The 18,267-nt window shown below is 33.5% G+C and overlaps 1 long non-coding RNA gene and 1 other non-coding gene across 2 annotated transcripts; both read right to left on the bottom strand.

Moving 5' to 3' along the window:
• Positions 1 to 1,755: 1,755 nt before the first annotated feature.
• On the bottom strand, positions 1,756 to 1,830 carry Trnat-cgu. The gene has a single exon. It is a non-coding gene; the product is annotated as a tRNA-Thr (tRNA).
• A 9,458-nt stretch (positions 1,831 to 11,288) lies between these two features.
• On the bottom strand, positions 11,289 to 11,633 carry LOC124438883. Its single transcript, XR_006946190.1, has 3 exons — positions 11,548 to 11,633; positions 11,424 to 11,468; positions 11,289 to 11,320 (listed from the first exon to the last, which is right to left on the bottom strand). It is a non-coding gene; the product is annotated as an uncharacterized LOC124438883 (long non-coding RNA).
• Positions 11,634 to 18,267: the final 6,634 nt, after the last annotated feature.

The following is an 18,267-nucleotide window of genomic DNA, read 5'->3' as shown; positions in this document are numbered from 1 at the left end:
ATCCTTACAGGTTTTGCTAAATATTTCTATTAACACTCTATTATCTGTTTTTTTTATTCCCATTCAGCAAAATTAATGCTCTTTAAATTCATAAGTTGTAACTTCATAAAATGTAGTTCTAAGCACTAGCTTAAAGGTTATGCTGAATAGTTTCCTAGCAGCTCACCAAGATTTAACTAGCAGTTCACAAGTCAAGATTTTTTCGCACATTCTCCCTAAGATTCGATAAAGAAATATTTACCAAGATGTTCACGATCAAATACATAGTGTGCGAATGTTTATTTCCATGTAAACTTGAAGACATTCTTGGTCCCTCAAAAAAAATGCCGCGTTTGGAGATATTCTGAATTTAAATTGTTATTTAAATATAACAAAAGTTTCTTTACCGTATACATTTTTTTATATTCTTAGTTGTCTATTCGATAAAACGCTAAAGCATATCTTTCAATCAAAAACGTTATTCGTAGTTGTTTTCACTCATTTTCAGGGGGAGTAAATAATAAAAAAAAATTTTCAAGTGGAAGATTTCACCCCAAAATTTCCTTCTGGCGTAAATGTTTTTGATACCCGGCTCTTGACTCCTTTTCCTCTCCAGAAAATTTAATGCAACTTAATGCTTGCGACAACCAAACGATCAATTCACACAACACTTTGCAAGTGATATTTTTCGCCCGTATTCCAATAATAATTGTCCAATGTGGCTTCAAAACATTATTAATAACGCTTTGTTTCCAATTGGAGAAGTTTGAAAACACTGAAACGAAGTAAACTGCAAAAAAAAGGCAATTTCCTAATAGTAGCCCCAAGTTTTTGCCCGGTTCACGCGCCATCTTGCATTTATAACGAATGTCACGCTGCCGTCTTAATAAGGCTTATATCACGTCACACTCGACGGCTATCTAGTTTTATTATATCTATGCATGTACATATGACTCGCAAATAGTCCTACGGTGTATCCGTGGGTCAAAAAGCAGCGAGTTCTCCAATGTACGTCACGTCAGTGAATTAGACCAGGTCACAGCACTTCACGGAGAAACATGTAAAAAACCAACTTTGACCCCCAAAAAGTCAAGGAAGAGCAAATTGTAAAATGTTCTGAAAATAGTCAAATTTATCTAAATAAAGTAAATGGTTTGAACCCGGGAGTATCGTTACATGTAGATGTAAATGATGATCGTCCAGGTTAATAAAGTCCTGAGAAGGACTGTTTTCGTTGTTGTTGACTGATATTTTGACAACCTTAGTGGTAGTCATCTTAAGAGTCAAATGAGCAGTAAACGTCAGGTTAGCAGTATTTGTTTTCTGATTCTTACGTCATTGTATTGTGTGTACAGGAAATGTGTGGGTGTCAATTGTGGATTGTCATTGTGAATTAGTGTAAAATGCAATGTTGTTAGTTGATCGTTTTTTTGTATTATGAATAAATCTGTTTAGGGGGTTTGTTCCAAGTTGGTATACCAACTTTTTAATGTAAGCCGTTGTCTATAGTCAATACTTTAAGTAATGCATTTTGCCGAGTCCCAGTAAATGTTGTGCTTTGTGATTCAGTGATGTTGGCCATTGTGATTAGTTTTGACTTTTTTCTTTGTAGCTCGCTTGTGTTCAGTGAATATAAGCTCCTGCCAGTTTCCCCGATATAGGATGCATGGCAGTCGGAGCATTATATTTTGTAAACTACACCTTATAAATGTAGATATGATCTTCGCACTTTGTTGGACAATTTAAGCAATTATCTCATGAACCTGTAAAATTCAGGTGACTCAACGGGATTTGAACCCATGACCTCTGCGGTACGGGTGCAGTGCTCTGACCAACTGAGCTATGAAGTCACACAGAGGTGAGCAGGTAAATTTTGTTAGGCTCATGTTTTCTCGTGAAAGGAATGTCATACGAAAGAATGTTTCACCTGAATTTTTCAGGTTCATGAGACAATTGCTTAAATTGTCCAACAAAGTGTGAAGATCATATCTACACTTATATTCAAACACCGCACTGCATAAAACATTCTTTTGTAAAACTACACCTTGTCGTTCTTTGGGTTGTTCTTTGTCCTTTATGTTTGTTAGTACTTGTCGTAACGTTGTGATTGGTTTATGTGCGACACGTATGTTGTATGGTTGTAAGATACGCGAGATAGTCTCAGACGTACCTTTGATGTAAGGTATTGTTGCTGTTGTCACTAAGTTGTTCGTCTCGTTGAGCTCGTTGTGTTTGTAAGTGTTGCGTTTGATGAAGTTAGAGTTATAGTTGTTTTTCTCAAAAACACGTTTGAGATAAATTGTTTTCGTTGTGTAGAGCGTCCGGTGAATAACATATGATTTGTGCACGTCTTGTCAATGTTCTGATTGTGGTGGCTTTGTGTCATGTAAGGTTGTAAGATGATTGGTCTAGTAGTCGGTCAGTGTGTGTTGGTTTGCAATAAACTGTTTTTCGTAGTTTTTGATTGTCCTGTTTTACCAAGAAGTCGAGAAAAGGAAGAGTTCCGTTTTCTTCGACATTTTTGGTAAATTGTATGTTGCTGTTCCGTTTGTTGATGTTAGTGTGAAAGTCATCAATCTCGTCTGCATGTAGTGCTGTGATTGTGTCATCTACGTAGTGGAACTAAAAAGGTAGTGCATGTTTGTAAGTCGTGAGCGCCCGTTCCTCTATAGATTGTATTACAATTTCAGCAACTACAACAGAAACGGGTGAGCCCATTGCTGTTCTTCTCAGGACTATACCAAACTGGACGATATATATTTATCTAAATATTTAATTTCCCTGAGGATGAATAGGCTTAAATTATATTTTTTTCTCTTAAAGCCGATATTAGTAACAGTTACTCATAGGAATTGCTTGTTACTCGATTATCTGTCTTTAACTATTGTAGTCAAAGAAAAAATATTGGAGTCGTAACTTAAGGAGTTTGATTGCTGTTGGTAAGAATAATTAATACACTTTGTCGTGTTTGGAATACGTTAACCAATCAATATATTTGGAACGATAAGGCAGGTTCTCTTGTTCACTATGAATGAATAATATTCTGTTTGTATGCATGCATGGCTTCTCGAATGTCGACAGAGGTTGTGATGTAGAAAACAAATGTTAGAATTCAGGTATTTTTCAGATTAAAAAAAGACGAAAAATTGAGTTAGGTAACTCAACATCTGTTTAACGCTCGCACTTCGAAAATCACTTAATAAAATGATCTACAATACATACATATTATCAAATTTATGTATTGGTACAGCATCTTGCTTGATTGTCCTTTGAAAAAAGTCTACGCTTACGCTGCTTTTCTTCCAGTGTTTTCATTTGAACTCAAGCACCCATCTTCTTTTCACTCCTGTCATAAATTCCATTCCTATCGCCTTGTTTAGACTGATCAAACAGCTGAACACGCAAATCTTTTTCTATTTCATGAGCTAGACATTCCTGTGCACATTCAATGCCAGCGGCAGTGCTTTCAGAGAAGCATGTTGTCCATCTTTTTCAAGCCATGTGTTTATCACATATCGTGTAGGACTGTCAGGATATTTTTCTGCTATGATGTTTTCTTGATCTTTTGGCAAGTTCAGGGCTTTGTAGAGGCTGAAAAAATAAATAATTTAGGAGTACAATTTGACAACAAGCGAAAATAATCATTTGTAAGACTTTAATTAATGTGAAAAACACCTTCTCCAGTTATTCTCTAATAACTCATTGCCTTCTTTTAAACGTTCTTCTAACTTTCTTCGAACATGATAAAGTAATTCTGAAAACGTTGTTTCTAAATTACACACGTTTGATGACTGGTCGGTCTCAAACACATCGGCATGCTCTTGATAGCTTTTGTTCTTGACAGTTAGTTCACCTGGTAGATCACCTAACAAGTGAATAAGGTCAATGATTACTAACTTTCATGTTAATCCAGGGATGAATCTATTGGAAGACATCAATTGGACTCAATCACAGGATTCCATTTTTTGATATTTCCATCTTCCTGCTGTAGCTTAATACAATCGTGCAACTATAATGCATCAAATCTCAAACAGCAAACGTACCATTCAAGCATAATCTATACTAATTTTAAATAGTAAGACCAATTTTGGGACAGATTTCGATCTATTGACAAGGTAAACTACCAACCTACTTATTATAATACAACAGCAAGCAAAGATGGTAGCTGGATTCCTTGATGTTATAGTTTCTTCGTGATAGTGGAAACTATAGTGAAACTATAACATCAAGGAATAGAACGAAAAATTAAACATATAACATAAACTGGTAACAATATGACATAAATTAGTAACTTACAACAGGAAGATGGAAATACCAAAACGTCGAACCGTGTGTGAGAAAAATGATGCGTTAAATGTCGTACCTAACATTCTATTGACAAAGTCAAGGGCAATGAGTGGAAGCAAATGGTTTGGTACGATTATATGTACTATAGTTTAGTACATGCCTTGTACAGTATGTTACTCTAAATTTATTTCATTTGTACAGCTGTGCAATGACTTACTGCATGGCTCCAAATTCATTGACGCAATAGATGACGTGTCATCATTCGAAGAGGCAATTTCTGAAAAATATAACATACTAAAAAAATCAGAAAATTGAATACCTATACAGGCATATCTGAAATTGAGTTAGCATAAGATATAGCATTTCTTGGTAATTCACTTCGAGTTTTGCTTTACTTTTTAAATTTAACTAAAAAAAGAGGACAGTATTACAATATACCTCAAGAAAACAGTAGTGTGCGTGGACACGAATTTAAGGTACATTTAGCAATTCAGTAAATAATTTAAACAAACTTTATGAATTCAGACTAGATGACTATTTGACAATTTTATCGGAATAAAATATTTGACCTCCTAACGAAGCAAGTATGAAAGCTTGCGATTAACTTAAAATGTCAGAAATTAAAAAAAGAAATTACGTCAACATTTTATGTCACAAGCAAAGAAACTTTATATAACCTCCGCTACCATCCATGGAATTCGCACATTGATCAAAACAACCACAGCTCTCGCAGTTTTTTTCTCCAAATAAGTCTGTTGAAGCTTTATCTAGTTTAAAGCATAAATAATATTTGTAGTTTTTATTCAACTTCTTGTAAATCAATCTAGCAACACCATATCCAAAAGGAATTCTTCTGCGACCTTCATGAAAATACAGGAGCAAACCAGACTCGCTTTTTTTAAGAAAATTCCCGTTAGATTTCACCAAAACAGCATTAGCCACATCAATGTTATCTTCAGGAATAAAACAGGAGTAATTAATATCACAAATATGACCTTCTCTTCCTTTCCTGCAATATTTTTTCACGTTAACTACTTGAGGAGGCTTCCAAGCAATTCTTTCTTTTAGCACCTTCCATACATAATTCCAAGAATGATTTTCTATTCCTTTTTGTCTAAAATTCAATGAAACATTTTGATTCACTTCTATAGACATGATGTCCACGTTGTTTTTTAAAACATATTTACTGAAATCACCTAATTCAGTTTCTAAATTTTCAATGATGAAGTATTGATTTTCTTCCAAATGCGATTTAAATTGTTTTGGGTTCTTTTCTTCCTCATGGAGCATTTCATTAAACTGGTCATCACCATCTCCATTGTAACAAACATGGCAACATGTTAACGCGTAATGCTTCCCGTTGTGGCAACAGAACATCGTTAATGTACCTTTTGAAATTTGCTTATTTTCTCTTTTTACGGAAATATTTGATAACAGCTGAAATGCCGGTGTTGTGGGCGGTTTCCGACGAAATTCAAAATACTTCGAAACATCTCGTCCGAATTTCTGATTGATTTCATTTTTCAAAACCTCTTCGTCAGAGCTTCCTCTGTCATAATCAACTGAGACATACAAATGGAAGTATGGTAGCTTCTGGCTAGCACTAGCTGTTCCATACTCCCCACGCATTGAAGGTAAGCTGTAAAATCAAATTTGAATAAATTGATGGTTATATTATATTGTAGAATTAATAACTATGTAGTTAGTCTTAAAACGGGTGAACATCAAAAAGAATAAATTCATGACTCTTGCTAACCAAATGCTTTTCTGTTTTCATTTCGAAAAGATAAATTTGAACAACTTGTTGGCATATAATTATCTTTATGTATCAACTGTAGTCTAACATCTACATAAGAATGGAATAAAGTTACCTTCAGAGCTTTTTATGCACATCATCTCGAATGTTAAATTTGTTATCAAGAAACTCCTTTTCAAATAATCGGTCATCATCAAGATTTTGATTATAGACATTCAACGAAGTATCATCTCTTGAACAACAACCATTAGAACTGTCATCATTTGAAGTTTCTCCACAAGAATTTCCTTCACTAAAACTGTCATCATCACAGTTGTCTTCATAGAAACTTTCATCACTGGAGGTTTCATCATGAAATAAGCTCTCCTAACTAGTTGTCACATAGTGAGGACCTTTAAGAAAATCACAACAAAATGATGAAATGATGAAAGAATAGAAAATTATAAGTCAAATAATCAAATCTATCAGTTACGATGTTTATCAATGCCAAACAAGTGATATTATCTCATCTCACCAACATGTTACGCATGTTTTTGTCATTATGAAAATAACTATTTTTTTTAATCGCTGCCACGAAAGTTGGCGTGAGTTGCGGTAACGCTAATCATGACCTGATTGACTAGAAATTATAGTTAAAACCACCACCGTGTGGGCCTAACGCAAGCAGAAAAAAGAATTTTGACTGTAAAGTATTAGGTCGTCAAAGAAAATTTATGCATGCAGCAGCAGTTTGCTGTGACTATAGCTAAAGCGCTTTTAGTGTGTTCTGTTATAAATTATCTATAGCTGGTAATGATTCCGTGTACTACAAACACGCAAAACATATCGCGTGTTGAAAAACACGGAACTATAACCGCCTGACACTCGTCTTTAACTGTCACGTAGATTGTTTTCAACAATTACCTTGCAAATGATCTCGCTTGCATATCTCACGTGTTTCCTTAGCAAAAAATCAATCATTAAAATTAAAATACTTCAAATCCTTTTGCACTCAATTGGTCAAGAAATTTCACTCATTTTCAATAGATAAGACATGACAATAACAGGTAATTTTGAACATATTTTTTTAAAATTACACTTAGTTGATCATTGCTGGGTCACATAAACAAATGTAGACTCCCGATAGCACTTTCTGTCATCAATTATTTTACCTAGTAGATTACATAACAAGTGAGTGAATTAAATCATAAGGAAATTTGAAATCTAAGGAAAATTTATTTAGGTCTAAAAAGGTAAAGTAATTTGCTTCCAACAAAAATGTGTGTCACTATATTCCATGGCAAAGGAAGAGATATCAACTTTATTGTCTCTAATTCTTTTTTTCCTTTACTCGAATTCCTACTTGTTACTTCCGCATTTTTTGCAATTCAATAGGCTAACAAAACTGTCTGCTATTTAACTTACTAATGGTTTCCTGTTTTCGTACATCTTCTCGTTCCTCCTCCCGTACCTCATACCATACATCTTCTCGTTCCTCCCGTGGCAGCTTTTGTCGTACATCTTCTCGTTCCTCCTCGGGCAGTTCTTGCCGTACACCTTTCCGTTGCTCCATTGGCAGCTCTTGTCGTACATCTGTTTGTTGCTCATCCCATAGCCTTGTCCGCTCCACCTTCCACCCTTTTCCCAAGGCTTCTAGATGTTACACAATTCACAAAATCGTTTATTTTTATATCAATACAATTTGTTATTTGAAAAGTTTAGGTTAATAATTCAACTATAGAGATTTAGTTGACCTCCTTGTTGCTGATAAACTAGCCAACAAATAAGATATTGTTACTCATGGGAGGTAAGATGAACGATAATTAGGAGGACCTATATTCATGTATGCAAGTTATAATCCGCACAAAACAATGGATTTCAAAGAAACTTAATGCAGCATGTCATGTGTATATGAACACCCCCTAATCTTCTTACGTACATGGCGTGACTAAGGCACAAGTTTACAATATACAGCTACCTCATATGACCCAGCTTTTATCGTTCAAATTATAATTCAGAAACAGTGCAATTTTAGTACCTCATTATATGGGAGTAGGCTTTCAAACCGTTTGGTTGTTTGATGTTTCTGTTAAAAATTCATTTTTATGCTGACCAAATTATGCTGAAATTCTAGATTTTGCTTTTCAGTTATTTTTAGTTAAAAAATATTAATATTTCTTACCTTGTAAAGGTGGCATGCTGGTCTCTATTAAAGTAAATAAGAAATATGTTATGTTTGCAAACAAAAAATTGAAAAAAATTAGCAACAACACGAAACTTGATACTGTTACATTAAAGAAAAGAAAATACAGCAAAAACCATTTGAAAACTAAAGATGTTTATGAGTGTTTTTGTTAAAGTAAATAGTTTCAACCGGGAGTATCGTTACATGTTTATAGATGTAGATTGTCCAGGTTGATAAAGTCCTTAGAAGGATTGTTGGTGTTGATGTTACTTGAAAACAATCATGAGAAGGACTGTTGGATTCTTAAAATCGACTTCCATGTAGAGTACACGAATTTGATTTTGAAACCTCAGCCTACATACGCTCATTAAAATTCATTAGTTGACGCAGTGTACACAATGCAGACACAGTACAGAAGAGTTAACATAAAATTGGGAGTGCCCTGATTAAAAGTAAGAATGGTCAGATAGTCGGTCCTAAGGACATCCCTGTGAAAGTAGGCAAAAAGAACTGTTGAGTTTTTGTTCATTTGTTTGATACAATACAGGAGAGTATGATGTCTGAAAAATACTGAAGTGTGTTAGAGCCAATCTCTATAGAACAATTTTTGTGAAGAGTTGCAGTAACTGCAAAAGAATATCGAGCATAATTATTATTAGTCAGTATTAGTATGGTATGGTACCAGAATTGCTTGATGTGCATAAAGTATTTGCTCTAAGGTTGTTGATCGAGAAATAAAAAAGACTTAAAAAAGCAACTTCATTGGGAGCCTGTGATAAGTTGTGAGAATATGAAGAAGGTAGAGGCCAGTCTAGAAAAGATGGTAGCGTTCTCTTAAAAGTAGAGGAAGACTATATCAGAGGTAAAAACATGTTTGATGCTTAAGAAACAAGCCAAAATCTTGAGAGATGAGGCCAAGCGGTAAAAAGTATATAGCTGAGAAGGTAGGACTATTAAAGTAAAACCGAAGATTACGGTATATGGACACAGGAAGACGACATGAAGTCGGGTGGTGTCGCTGACGAATAATATTTTAGAATAAACAGGTTTGTAAGTGTTTGAACGATATTTTAAGATAACTATCAAGCTGAGATATAAATCGTACTCTTTCTATAAAAGTGCTACGCTAAAATAAATGAAAACATAGTCTGATATTTACCTCGTTTCAATAAAGCCTGTCTTTTATAAAATCGACCTTCTACTACCTAAATTGCATAAAATAAATTGTTATTTTAATGTTAAAACGTCATTCACTTAATGTAAGATAACGGAGCACACAAAGACAAACATCTTAACGTTTAAATATACGCTTAGAAAGTGTGATCTTTAACTTCAATGAAGTTAGATAATTAACTCAAATATGCTAAAATAGTAGATTTTGTTTCCGGCTAACTTAATAAAAAATATAAATATTCCTTACAAAAAAAGGCTGGACGGTCATATGATTTTCTTCATTAAAGAAAATAATAAATAGTTTATGATGTTTGCAGACAAACAAATAAGAAAACCCAGCAACAATATAAATTTAATACTGCTGTATGAAAGTAAAAAAATACAGCGAAAACGATTTACTTGTTTTTTCTAAGAAAATTTACTTCCTTATATTGCGTGTGCTTAAGGAAATTAAGTTTTTCCGTTTATTTACCAAATTGTGCTTGGTTTTTAAAAACAAATAAAAGATGACCTGTTTCAGAGCCCAAGTCTCCCTGACACAACAAATTTAATTTGTTCAAATGTTTTAATTTTTTTTAAAAGCTATTCAGTTATATCAACATATCTCGAAGAACGTATTTACTAACTTTTTCCACTCAATTAAAGCATCTAAAACCCTACATGTGATATTGACATATACAGGGACAATAATAGAACAACAAAAAAATGGAAAGGAAACATTGGAAACGGCGACTGCCCAAAGCGCGAGCCTTGCAAAGTTAAAGATTCATTTGACAAAATGAAAAGTACCGTCAACGAAAACATGGTAGCTCTTTATCCGGTGTGTCTTGACACAAAATATAAAATGATATTAATAAGACAAAAACATAATAATTGCATCACACGTACCTCTTCTAGCTCCTCATCTAGCCCTTTTAAGAGTTTCCCTTGTGACTCATTCTTCCAACCTTTCTCCGTTACTTCTAAATGATACACAATTCATAAACTCTTTTAGTTTTAAAACTATGGCAATTTCATCTTATTAAAATTAGGTCAATTATAGTTTCAGTTGGCGTTGTGTTGTGATTAACTTGCCAACATCTAAAAGAGTGACTAGAGGACGTTGGAAAATTGATATTTGGGGGATTATTACTCGTATAAGCATGTCATAATCCGAAAAAAAGAATGGATTTTAAAGAAACTTAATGCGCATTTTAAAACAGTTCAATTACCCTAAGTACATTAAGATGAGCTGGCTTAGATGGCAAAAAATTCTTTTCCTGATTGCTTTGTAAACTTACTTTTGAAACCTGTTTGTTCATTTTTTTAGGCTAATAATTCGTTTTACGTTTACCAGTATAGAAAGATGGCGACATGCTTTAGAAAGTAGAGGATGATTATATCAGAGATAAAAACATGTTAGATGCTTAAGAGACAAGACAAAAGCTTAAGAGGTCAGGTCAAAGATAATGAGGGTATAGCTGAGCAGTTAAGATTATTAAAGTAAGACCAAAGAGTAAAAATATCATCGCTTGAACAACAACCATTAGAGCTGTCATTATTTAAAGTTTCTTCACAAGAACTGTCTTCACTAAAACTGCCAGAATCACAGATGTCGTCATTGAAACTTTCATAATTGGAGATTTCGTCGATTGTCAGATGGTGAGGGCCTTTCAGAAAATAAAAAAAATATGATCAAACAATGAAAGAATAGAGAATTGTAAATCAAAGAATAAAATCTATATAAAATTAACTGCTCCTTAAAATCTGCTGAAATATCTTCTATAATTCTTAGAGTTTAATAAAGATGGAGATATGAATTGGCTATCTCAATATGTATTTCATATTCCCTCAAAAATGAACTGGTAAACTAATCAACAATCGGGAAAAAATATGTTTTGATACATCAGTTAGCTTGATTATTCATGCAAAAAAATTAAGGCCAACTGTTTTTTTGTTATTGAATTCACAAGGTAAGCTATCTAATAATAGAGTACAGTCAATCGTTATTAACTCTAAAATCTGCATGTAATTTTTAGTGCGACAAAAACGGGTTTGAAAAATCTAATTGAAATAATTTCTCACCAGATTCAGATTTAGTTGCTTTTAAGTTCCTTGATTTGTTTTGATCTAAGCATAAAGAAAAAATCTCTCTACTGTTATGTAGCTATCCTGCATGGAAGACATGCCCATCATTTGATTAACTTACCGATAAAAATCGGGTCAGAAGACGTAAAAACTAATTCGGAGCAGTCCTTAGAATAGAGAGGAAACAAAGATTTCGTCTTTTGTAGCTCATCCTGTACATCCTGAGATAATCCTGGTTGATGCAAGATAGAATATATATAAACTGATAATCTTTGCACATAACGTAAAAAACAAAATATAAATATATACTGATAATTATCTATTAACTATAATATAGCTTATATTTATATGATAATATATTAATAATATCATATAATAAAATATAACAATAGCTATATATATTACTTAATAACATGCATTATACATGTTGTGGCAAAAAACGCAATACCGATGAATTAATTTTTTTTCACAACAGTTAAAAAAAGAGCACTTCGCCCTTCGGATTTTATGGGGTTTGTACAGTATTAGTTAAAACAAAAACAAAGTACTGCATACACTGATTTTCATCTCAAATTTGACTTTGAAGATAACTTCCTCTAATGTTGTCGAAACGTCAGTCAACGTAACATCAACACCAACAGTCTTTCTCGGGAGTTTACTAACCTGGACGATCTGCATCTACAAACATGTAGCTATACACCTGGTTTCAAATAATTCACTTTATCTCAAATTTATTAAGCAAAAGCTTAGTAAATCAAACTACTTTAAATGAATAATCTCATCCCCAAAAACGTAGTCACATTTTTCATGCAACGAACATGGACAAACTAGCGTATGACTAAGAATCAAGCAGGTGGGAACAACTAGATTTTGTAAACTAAATAATCTCGTGCAAATTTCAGTTAATGCATATGTATTCTTTGTGGGTTCCTTTTTTGGGACACCTTTATATACGTACATAATATTAATAAATCATATTTCACGTCTTTTTAAATGGTGCGTAGAAATGGATTGTTACCTACTCACCAGGGAGATCAAATGAATAGCGAAAATTTATCATTGATTTCTTTCGAGCTAAGTCATAAGATTCGTAAGGTGAGTTAAAGATTGCTTGCAAAATCATCTCAAATTAATTTCACTCACGTGCATTGCGAACGAAATTTTCGCTGCCTTCATCTAAACAGACAAATTTAGCAGGTTAAAACAAATTCACTAACAAGCAATAGAATGTCTGTACAGCACAGTTTAATTTACATGCCCCAGAAAAAATCAATGAATGGACACGAAATACACAAAAGTATAGTTAAACTACACATTTTTTATAACTACCTAAAATAAATATAAACTACAAACCACCACTTTCTTCTCCCTTACTATAATAAAATCAATCAATTGGCGAATCAACATGTCCTTGCACATTTCTGATTTTAGCATTAAATTTTCTGCTAACGCTCATAAGTATTCCAGATTTCTATTTTTGCATGACACCAATACTTTAGAGAAATATTTAAACACAGAAAATATAAATGCCTTTGTTTTGAATTGTGCACTTTTGCATTGTTATGACTTACCAGATGGTACCGTGTTGAAAAATGAGGGGGGTGGCGAATCTGTATTTAAATTCGTGGTTTCTGAAATGCACAAAACAGCAGAATATACAGAAAATGTACCAAATGCAATCAAGCAATGGGAAAATATAAAACACACATATTTTAAAACAAATTTGTTTCAGTTTGCCCCAAGTTGTGCTAACATTAAAGGTTGGTTGCATAAAATTTATCCCAAATTGGGGCGTGTCCTCTGCAGTATCTGCCACTGGTGTGTACAACATGCTGTGAATTCTATTGCAGTGAATTTCAAACATTATCAACGATAAAATTTCAGTTAATGGGCCAACTATGAGATAGAGAATATTAATGTATTCCTATCTTTGATCCTACCTTTATTCAAATAAGAAATCTCCTTCAATTTCAATGTCGCATCAAAGGTTTCATGCCCATTGCACCCTTTAAATATATAAAATATGCTTTCTTTTGTCACAAAAATAAGCTTTCCATTAACATGGTGAATAAGACAACCTGGATCTTCAAAAATTTTTGAATTCTTCAAAATAATCGATGACTGAAATTTTCCAGTTTCAACAAGAAATGACTCAATCACTAATTCTCCACGTTTGAGCACATAACCTGAGATGCAATTGCTGTCAGGAGTGTAAAATACATAATTGTATGATTTGATTTCCTTTAAATGTGGCCGAAATCTCATTTCTCTGACAAAATTTCCACGCATGGTGCAAGTGATAAGTCGGTAAAATTGACGGAAGCCATTAGTATGATAGCCCAAAATGGCTATGTTTTGATCAGGGGATATGGACAAACATTTAATTTCATCTTCAATAGGATTGCGTTTATCTCTTGCAATGAGGAACATAACACGATCAACTTTACTGTTACACACATATATCATAACGTCATGATGACCGCTCTCTACTGTAGCAATGACAATTCTGTCATTTGGTCTTATAGCAAGAAAAATTTTAATAATTTGCTTTTTTGAAAGAAACTTTAACCTACAACTTTGAATAATGCTTTCTTGTAAAAAAGGATTAGCTTATAGTAACAATTATGTCGACCTCCATAACCTGATATCCTATATATGACGTTATTTTTATCAACCGCCATACATTTGACTTGCCAATCGTCAACGCAGAAACTTTCTTTACACCACAATTGTAGCTTTTCGGTTGTATTTTCAATTTTTTGTAGTTTTTTCTCAGCATAAATGACCAGTTCTCCTTTACTGGTTAAGATGATTTTCTTCTTAAAGAGATCAATATTGTTTCTCAAGTAAATTGAGTACCAAAGTAGTGATCTAGTCGTGATTCCGTCAATCTTCTTGTAGTAAAATGTATGAATTAACTGCTCACCATATTCAATCATAGGCCATTCCATAAAAGGCATCCTTTTCTTTGTGTGCTTAAACATGAAATTAGCCAATTTGAGATTGATATCTATAACAGCATCAAGTATTTCCTCTTCCTGCATTAAGTAGCTGCAAAATTTGGATTCACTTCTCTTTAAAACCAAGTTCAATTCCATAAGCAATCGCATGAAATTCGTTGTTGCTAAATCACTGTCGTCTAAATTTTGAAGAATAGCGCTTGTGATGCAGATCTTGCTTGCTGTTACTTTTTCTTCAGAGGTCAGGGGCGCATCGTCAAATGATACCTTGGCTTCTTTTCTGGCTCTTTGGAAAAACGTTAGAGATAAGACTTCTCCAGGTGGTCGCGTAGATGACAATAGTTCATTTGTAGCTAATGTTTTGATCGGTTTTAGTTGTTTAAGTCTTTTTATAAGCCAATCAAAACTGTCGTTAAGATATTTAGTCGATTGATCGTACAGTGACTTCAATTCATCAGCAAATAGGTCCAAAAAATGCATTTCTCTTTGGTATTCCACGACAGGTACAAGTATACTCAGAGGATATACTACATTGGAAAGCAAGAATGCATGCGCAGCATGTTAAAAGTATCGAAACAAAGAATATCGGTATTGTTTAAAGATTGCAAGTTTGTGTCAAAAAGCAAACAATTTTTATCATTGTTTGATTTTTGTCAGACGAAGATGGATATTATTTTATGGCAATATACATTAATAGAAGTCTTTGGTACTTCTGGTCATACTGGGAAAATGGGTAATTGAAATATTCAAGCAGAAACACGTTTCATTATGCCAACATCAACAAACACAATTGAAATACAAGCATGGGTAAACACATTGGAAAATAAAGAATGTACTTTCTGCGAAGTCTGTGTTCATAATGATAAAGTTTCAGCAATAAACGAGATACGTCAGCAAAACATAGCCTGCTTCAAAAACTACAACAGAGTCAATCTCTCTTTGTACGTTAGCAACTGCTGATCTCGTAGATAGTAATCACCGTTATATATGAATGTATGGTATTGTTGGGCTGAGCTGCTTTGTAAATAAAACCGTAAAAAAAACTTAGAAAAAAACCTTAAAACTTTTAAAATCTTCGCTTTATCCTTTAAAATTTTCATTTTCATTAAATAAATTCTTGATTTTTGAAAAAATTTTTGGTCGGTCAGGATACGCCAATTACAGTTTTGAAGATCAAAATTAATTCCAAAAATTCACCCTGTTAGACGAATGCTGGTTTTTGGAAATAAGCCGACAGCTAATAAGTTGCATGCTAACAATGCTCTTTCTAAAGAATGTTTTATTCAGTGCGGTGTTTGAAATTAATTGTAGATATGATCTTCGCACTTTGTTGGACAATATAAACAATTGTCTCATGAACCTGAAAAAGTCAGGTGATATCCGATAGCAGTTTGATCTACGGTGTTGTGGATGATTTCGGACGTTGACGAAATTCAAAATACTCTCAAGCACCCAGTCCAAATGATAATATGGTATCTTCTTGCATGCGCGAAGGAACTGTTCCATAGTCCCGCACACCCACTAGAATCATTATGATGAAAGTTAAAACATATAGATGATTTAATAATACACGTATAATCAAACCAATTGTCTTAAAACAAGTAAACATCAAAGAGAAGAAAAGCCCCCCCCCCATCTTTGCTGGTCGTTCAGTTTTTCTGTTTTCACGTAACAAAGTTTCATCTGCACGACTTCCTAAACTTGAAGTGTTTGCAAATTTTTTGTATTTCAGAATTTACGTTTTAGATTGAGATTATCATTTAACCTAACCCCCTCTATCAACTGAATTATATGTAGTTAACGGTATAAATAACGGTGGAATATAGTTCACTTTGTAATTTCGCTATGTACATCATCCCGGATGTCATATTCTTCATCAAGAAACATCTTTTCAAATAAACGATCATCATTGGAATTAAGATAAGAAATACTTCGAAGCATAATCTGTAGAGCTATCATCATTACAACTGTCATCACTGGAAGCTTCTTCAACATAATTTTCATCACTAAAACTGTCATCGTTGGAGCTTTCGTCATTGCAACTTTTGTCATTGCAACTTTCCTCATTGGAGCGTTTATCAAGAAAGCTTTCTTTACTGATTAACGCATTGCAAGGACCTTCATAATATCAGAATAAATATTGAAAAAATGATCAGCTATGAAAATTCTAATAAATAAGTTTCTATTGCACAGTTTTCTTCGAATTCATTTCAGAATGGGGCTGATACAATCTGTCAAACTATATAGTATCGTACTGTCCTCAAAACACTTTTTAAAGCAAAAAAGCTTTGTGTTGATTTCAAAGTTATATTCAACCAACAAAACAAGATAGGGGACGCTGGTAAAATCGGATAAGCGCTTTCTTGAAAATAATAAACAAGTAGACAACAGTTATACCGAACTCAACAAGTATTGTTCAGGATTGGAAAACATACTGTTGCAACAATTCCATGTTATTCAATATTCCATAATACTGAACTGTAATACCAAATCATTTTTTCACTTTACATTGAAAAGTCACTTTTTCTGATACAACATATGCGCACAGCATGATCATTTATTCCTTAAATATTGCAATAACAATAGAAAATCTGCCTTGTTGGTTTCCCAAACCGAAGACCTTTTTAATACCAACAACAAAATTGACAACGAGATATCAAGTGAACACAGATTATTTGTACAATATTTTTAATTTATCCAAGCAAATGTTTTTAAATTTCATTTTCTTAAAAAAAAATGATAAACATAATTCGCAACAAGAATGTTTCCATTTTCAAATTTCATAGCATTGAAAATATAAGTATTTAAGTAAACCAAATATCTATAAAGTTGATTTTTTTTGCAAGTAGCATTCTTGTTGCTTTTGCAATTTAGTGGCTCGGATCATTCGATATATTTTAAGGATTACCAAGGCAAATACCTTGCTATTCTTTGTTTTTATTTACTGTATCCTCTTATTTCAAATCACCCTTTTAAATACCCTTTTTCATCGCTTTGGTTTTCGTATAGGTCTTTTACCAACCAGCTCCCAACTCAGCAACTTCATACTGACATAATCAACATCTCTTCCCTGAATATGTCCACCTTATACTGGTTTCTGAATCTGCTATAATACTGTTTCTTAAAGATAAAAACTTAAAATCTTCATCTCTGCAACCTCCACCTATACTTCTCACCCGCCATTTTCTCATTGCCACTGTCTGGTCCAAAAATTGCTGTTCTAACTATTTTACTTGCCCTATCCTTGCCATACTATTTCCTACCAATAGTACGCATTTTATTACATGCATAATACACCAAACTCTTTTCTTTACCCAATCTAACCTGCCTGCACTTCTACACTTCCAGAGATATGTTAGTGATTATAGAGTACCAAAACATTTAAAATTCTCTCCAATAGAGCAAGTTGATTTGCATTAAAAACAACTGCTCAACAATAAAGGATGACTGTTTTCCTGTCAATTGACAAGCGTTATCGTTTGCCGTTTTCTGACAACGTCTTATGACAACGTCTTATGACCGTACCCAAGAACCTCATCTATTTCTTCCTTACTTACACAGGCTTACACTCTCTTCAAATACGCACCAAACATAACAGTCTCTGCAACGCTGTAACGCATCGTATGTTGGTCAAACCACACACCATCTTTACACCATAATCTCAGAACACTTGTGAATTTCGCCATGAAAGTCTCCTGATCTCAATACTCACACCCACATTAAAAATCCAAGGCAGCTCGATCCCACTCGACCAGTTATACCAGGATATAATTATCTTACTACGATTTGTGCTCATTTGCACCAAGTTGTTTGTATGTATCTAACCTCACTCATACTTTATATTAGATTTTTTTTCAATTTATCACACTTAACTCACTTGT

Source organism: Xenia sp. Carnegie-2017, unplaced genomic scaffold (assembly GCF_021976095.1).
Source record: "Xenia sp. Carnegie-2017 unplaced genomic scaffold, XeniaSp_v1 HiC_scaffold_19, whole genome shotgun sequence".
Taxonomy (NCBI): Eukaryota; Metazoa; Cnidaria; class Anthozoa; order Malacalcyonacea; family Xeniidae; genus Xenia; species Xenia sp. Carnegie-2017.
The sequence above is the reverse complement of the archived record's forward strand: the minus strand, read 5'-3'. Positions and strand labels throughout refer to the sequence as shown.